Genomic DNA, 6,662 nt, shown 5'->3' on the forward strand with positions numbered 1-6,662 from the left:
AAGTGCTCTGAGAAAGTCGCCAGTTTGGCGATTTATCGCCAATGCTGGTAACCGTGCGCGACGAGAAACGAGACTAAACACTTGCATTGCGCTGTGAAAGTAGCCACTCGTAAAGAGCCCGCACCTAGGAAAATCACCAAAAATTCCAACTGACTCAGCGGAAAATGAAAAAAAAATTGAAAATGCCAGAGACCAGTGCGATGGCATGTATAAAAATGACCGCCTAGTAATTCTTTATACAGGGATTTTCACAATGTCACGTGCTGTAAAATGCTCCCGTGACACTTTTATATCAAATGCGTTGTTTTGGGATGCCGCATGTCCGGAGAAGGCTTTTGAAAAAATTCAGATATGGCTAAACACTAAGCTGATTTTGATCCCCGTGCTGTCAACAACCTCCAAAGTGATATCCGTGGTAACCAAAGTCGTGTCTGACTCGGGCTGAATCATGAATCGGCTCATAAGTCAATTGTTTTGAGGTGAGTCGTAAGCTGCGTCGGCCCATAAGGAAAAATGCCGCTTCGAGTCATGAGTTGAATCACGTTCTTCGTAAATTTCATGAGATGAGTCATGAGTCGATCATTTTTTCCATTGTTGCATCAGTGAGTCATGTGGCTTAAATGAAAATGGCAGCATATTGGAAACACAGTGCACCGCAGACATACTAACAGACCATGTCAGAATGTTAAAACGAATAGTATGCAACATCAGTTGCAAAGCTTTCTGGAAAATCAGCGCAAGGTCTTATTGTATTTCTAAGCGGCAAACGCAATATTGCTGATCCTGAGCCAAAGTTTGCCGAATCTCAGCCATTAGCCACAGGATATTACATGCCATGGAATTATACATTTCTATATTCTACCCCACAATTTGTGAAAGGGTGTCTGCTACTTATAAGGTTTAATCGATTGTGAAACTAATCCATACCTGGCCCTTCGTTCACTACTGTTTGAACTGCTGCATGGTTTTGCTGAAGTTTTATGAAATAAACAGCAAAGTTGTCTCTATATGCAGATCGTATGTCGCATGTGACCACCCAGGGATATCATCAATAACTACTTCCGCGCAACGCGCAACTTGTGAGAATTTGGTCTCTAAATCAAATAGTCTTCGAATGCGGTCAAAGTGGCGCGCAGCACTCTCATCTCTACGCAACGCGGAAGCCTCATGGGACTCCCAACCCATAACAGAGTGACCTGATGAGATGAGTTTGAGGCATTCTGGTGGAAGCGACAGTCGGCACGCACGTTAGCCTATCACTTGTCCAATTATTCAGCGTTCAGTTCAGTTCAATTCCTTGCTGATCAGAAAATGTGGGTTGAGTGACGTGGATTTTTGCTGGGTTTGTTCATGGGAAATGCAGTCATAGTTCGTAATGCTTGGTAAGCTCAGGTAAGGATGCCATTTCATATGTTTGTAACTTTCGCTAGCTAATTGCTGCTGCAAGAACTGCAATCCAATGTTGAATTGCTAACATACCACCGCCGATGGCATAGCCAGTACTGGCTAGTGCAAATGTGATTACATTTGTGAGAATGCACTTGGCTGGCTCTTGGCAGGTGCAGACTACCACCTGTCAGGTTTAGTGTAGTCTAGTCCACATTGCATACTATTCAACTAATGGGTGTGGGTCATAGGCGCCAGATAGAATGTACTAGCCTAGAGGTGAGACTCGAGAGCTGGTTGGTAAAAGAGCGCTGTAAAGGTATTGTTTGATGCGTTACACTTGGATGGTGTAAACTACAAAACTACAAACTCGCTACTAGGCTATTTGTACCCAATTTCCATACCAGAATATATATATATATATATATATATATATATATATATATATATATATATATATATGGAACATCCTCGGATTTTAAGAGACAATAACAAATTTCCGGCAAGGACAGCAGTCGCTATCATTGATGTAATCCGTCAAAGTTTCGATACATTAGGTATCATCATCAGGACGAGTAAAATAGTAAAAAGTTACAAAGCCTCGAGTTAAATGACGAGTTAGACGAGTTGAATGTATGTACCTTTAACTGACATCGCTTGACGTGACAACAATCACAGGTGACAAAATTTAACACGACCTCTGCGCATAAATGGGACAGCTTGAAAAACGTAGATATCACGCGACGAAATATCCTTTCGACTCCGTATAAAAAAGGCTACCTTATTATCTGCGAAGGATATACAAACCCCGTGATATTCATTGGCGGTTTCTTTGGTGTGTACAAAGTGATTGTAAAATCATGAGGTGGGGAAAGCTGCTGCAACGCCCTCATACGGAAAAGTTGTCGGTGTTAAAATGAGTGTCACACGGAAATTAATGGTTGCGGATGGGCAAAGGGCTTGGGTTGCCAAAATGGTACCGGTGCAGACAGACCATCCCAGCTGTTGTGGCACGGTACAGTGCAAATTACGAAGGGTTGAACCTACGTGCGATGCTCTACACGAAACACAACAATATTTATAAATTACCACATAGACAGGAAATTCGGGAAGCTTATGTTTAAGTTAAGAAAGATCCAGCAGTAAAGCAAGTTACGTATATGATTTTAGGCGACAGAAAAGTGTAAAAACATTGTAGCAGGTTTGCAAGCACATTTTTCATTTATATCGACTATTGTCCAGAGAAGTGCAACAACAAATATTTATTTAGTCTTGGGACGTTATGAGCGGGGAGGGAGAGGTGCTAAAACTTTTTCCCGTAACGTTGACGAATTACATAAATGAAAGCGACTGCTATCCTTGGAAGAAAATCTGACTTCTTCTATGTATATATGCATATATATATATATATATATATATATATATATTTATATATATATATATATATATATACTTATGATCACACACACACACACATATATACATGTATATAAGCCAGAACTGAATTCGATCTTTTCATTTTGCAGCCTGCGTGATTCGCGATTCAAATATCTCAACGCAAACAATAAGTCTGAACTGAGTCGAATAAAACAAATTGGAACAGGTATGAGTCGTGAGTTGAATCGGATCCCAAAATATGTGAGCAAGTCCCTAGGCTACTCAAATCTGAGTCGAACGCAAGTCTGATGGTAACAATCTACAAGTGACCATAATAGGCTATTTTTATTTCGGATATGCTTTTTGCTGTTAGCGTGTGGAATGCTGGCCTTACGCCAGCCGTGCGTCATGGACGAGGAAGATAACGAAACGATCAGCGTGCTCAGGCGAAAGCATCATTCGTGCATTTGACGCAAACATGATGAAAGGTTTCATAAAAATATAAAGGCAAAAGACAAATATGAAGGTTCAGTGCGGCTCACTAGCCCCAGGCTGGCATAGACTACCGCATTCCAGGAGCCGCATTACTTTTTCACCTATGCGTTAAGGTGTTAATCAAACGGGGACGTAAAGCTGTGATTGTAATGTTGGAGGGAAGTCACGCCCGGCCAAACAGCTTCCACACAAATGCCCCGAAAGTATTCCAGAACACGAATTATGTTCCTTTTGCCGACAACTGCACGGCGGAAACGAACAGTGATTACCAAAATGTAGGGCTGTCAAACAGAGCGTGACTGATCGGGCCTGGCTCGGCCCTTGAAGCTGAAACCTTCCCGTGTAGCTGACTACGACTCGCTCGGATGGCCGCCGCTCTTGTAACGATTCGTTATTTGCGTATGCAAACATGACAGGTCTGTGTGTCATGCCACCGCTTACTGAGATGAGTATGACAAATTATATCACATATCTTATGCTGTGAACTACTTTTTAAACAAACGAAAAATAAGTACTAGCTGTATTCCTTGCGATGCAAGAACTCTGGGAAGTAATTGGAGCGTTAAGAGGAACCTCCCGGTGAAAATACAAATAACACCATCCGGTGACTACGTCGCAACTTTTGGTTGCTGTAAGTTAACAACGATGTTTCGCTCGCGTCATGCCTTTAATGGTCATGTCGGCGGTTATCAGGTACCATTAGGGTTTAGAGCTCTTGCATACGACACCCCGGCGTCCCGATGTCCGATAAAAAAGTTTTGAAATTCCAGAAGGCCACCTTTGAAATCAAAGGAATGTGCCGCGGTTTTTTAACGCTTTGGTTCATCATTTTTTGTTAGGTACTTTCCGTTTAATAGTAGCGTCGATGGCTTTCAGACACCATCAAAGTATAAAGCTTTTGCCTACTACGCGATGGTGCTTTCATGAGGGGTATAAAAATTATAGGACGTAACGAAACGATGGGAAATATAACATAAGCGTACTTTAGACAAAAGGATAAAAACGCTTCTATCAATAATGCGTGCTTAGATGCAAATCAGCCGATACAGCCACTGAAAGAGGCCCAACGGCAACACAATATATGACGAGTAAAGCGAATAAAACCTCCTGACCTCGCAAAGCCTCCCGACCCATTCATCCTGGTGTCAACAGCGATGCACTAAACAAATGTGGAGGGAAAATTGACAAATTAACAAGGCAAGTTTTCTTGGGATAGGTGGGTGATAGAAATATGTTTTTGTTCAGAAATATGTTTTTGTTCAGAAATATGTTTTTGTTTACGACTCGGTTTTCTCCGTAGGGTAAGCTTGAGATTGCGGCGAACGCAAAATCAGCACCATTGCCTTCTTTTGAATTATATTTCAATGCTCATGGCTGCAAAATAGCGTACATCGATTAGGCTCACGTATGCAAAGGAACAGCCGGAGACAGCAGGCAAAGGCCAAAACTTGCGAGCTGTTTGACCAATGGGCAACAGCCCGACTTCCCTGTGTTTCATCTAGTTATGATTTCCATTCACTTTCATACACAGTGGTGTAAACCAGGTACGTAGTTTCACAAAATGAGTGGATGGGCGGCTGGACGGTGGAAAATAAACCAACCTGCCGCTTAAATACGCCAGAAAACAGATTTTTCCCCAGATTTGGCCCACTTTCCTCCCAAATTGGGTGGGGTGGGGTGGGGGGGGGGGGGGGGGGGCGGAGGAGCTAGGGCCCAAGTTGGGAGCAGTGAAGTTTCCACCCCAACTAAATAATAAACGACACCCCTGATACCAACAATTCCACGCTCCCAAAATGTCTGCCATACCACACTAACCCGCCTTTGTATACACAGCAAGCTCCCTGAAACCACAAAACGGCCGCTCCCTCCCACTTCTGCTGTCGTAGCTCATCAGCCAATCAGCCATGCCCTCTCGCCGATCAGCGCAAACCGTAAAACGACCGCACGACCGCGCCGTCCTGTCTCACTCCTCCCCCTTCCCCCCCCCCCCCCCCCCTACTCCCACCCAGGCCGTGTGGCTTCTCGATGCTCCCATAATGCCTGTCGTTTCGCGCACGCCTCCAAGGCTTCTATCACTTGCACGGCCGCCCGCGCCAGTCGGCAGCGGGCGGCCGCGCCTCTTCGGCGCCGGTGAACTGCCAGGATGTGACGTCATACATACCACGTATGGTAGTGACGTCACACAATGGCATCTGTTCTCAAGAAGTCTCACGTGCCAGACCGGAAACCCACTTCCGATAGCGAGGCCGGATGCTGGAAAGTCACCCGTGGGAGAGGAAGGCTCCACCGGACGGAAAGCATATTGCCGGCGCTCGCCGCCTAGCTGCGTCGCGAAATGGGAGATCAAGTTACATTGATGCTACAGTGATGACTATATATTTGGGGCTGGAGACGAAGGCGGAATCGATGAGTCCGTACTCAGCCTTAGTTTGGCCCGAGCGGTGGAACGAATTAGGTGAACCATTTTACATCGACATTTGATGGCATGACCTTTGATCGTGGGCTGGGGACGGCCTTTTCTCCTCCGTTCCCATAGCACTCACAACACGTCACCCGTCACCAACGTACACACCGGATTAGTCATATTCCCGTACTGGGATTTATGTATGACACTGGAGGTCCTTGGCGGATCCATGCAGAGCAATCGCACTCGTCTGATCAGTGAAAGGGCATAAAAGAGCCTGCTGGTAATGCTTAGAAGGTGCCAGCCGGGCAGGCAGCTTTGCGGCGTCAGGTGATCGGGCTTATTAGCCAGCTGGGCTGGGGATGGAGCAAGTCAATAGAACCAAACCTTAAGGAACTTATAATCGTGGGAACAGGGGCGGGGGGGGGGAGTCACCTGCATTTTGCGAACGTTTTAACGAAATGCTTGTGGTACTGCCCGGAAATCATTTGCTTCAAAAAGACTCTCTGACCCCGTGACCTCTGGGGCGTTTCCACGACGCTGTTATAGCTGATCTAAAGCTGTATTTCTCCCCGTGGTGGATATGGGGAGGGCAGGTTTCGACAATGGGGTCCTTAAGCTGAGGCCATCCGAGCTGAGGTGTGTTTGAGGTTATCGTCCGGTAATATACACCCACAAGCTGCTGGACCACCGCTAAACGGACCCGGCTGTTCGTGAGCTGCTTTGGAGCCACCTCGACGCTCCAGCTTCGACCGAAGACCGAGGCTTGCCGCAACAGCAACCGGATGAAAATCCCAACCGCATTCGCCGGCGCCGCTACCGACCAACGGCAGTGCCGCACTGGTCTCAGGAGTCACCAGCGTTGGGCTGCGTCATGAGGGTGTTGCGGCAGGTCGGCCCCCTGCGGCCGATGACGTGATTCGGGCTCCGGGCACGCGGCCTCCCCGCCCAGCGCGGCCCATGACGTGACTCGTGCTGCAGACGCGCGGCCCTCCCCGCC

The sequence above is a fragment of the Pollicipes pollicipes genome, unplaced genomic scaffold, assembly GCF_011947565.3.
Source record: "Pollicipes pollicipes isolate AB1234 unplaced genomic scaffold, Ppol_2.1 Scaffold_7261;HRSCAF=8764_pilon_pilon_pilon, whole genome shotgun sequence".
Lineage (NCBI taxonomy): Eukaryota > Metazoa > Arthropoda > Thecostraca > Pollicipedomorpha > Pollicipedidae > Pollicipes > Pollicipes pollicipes.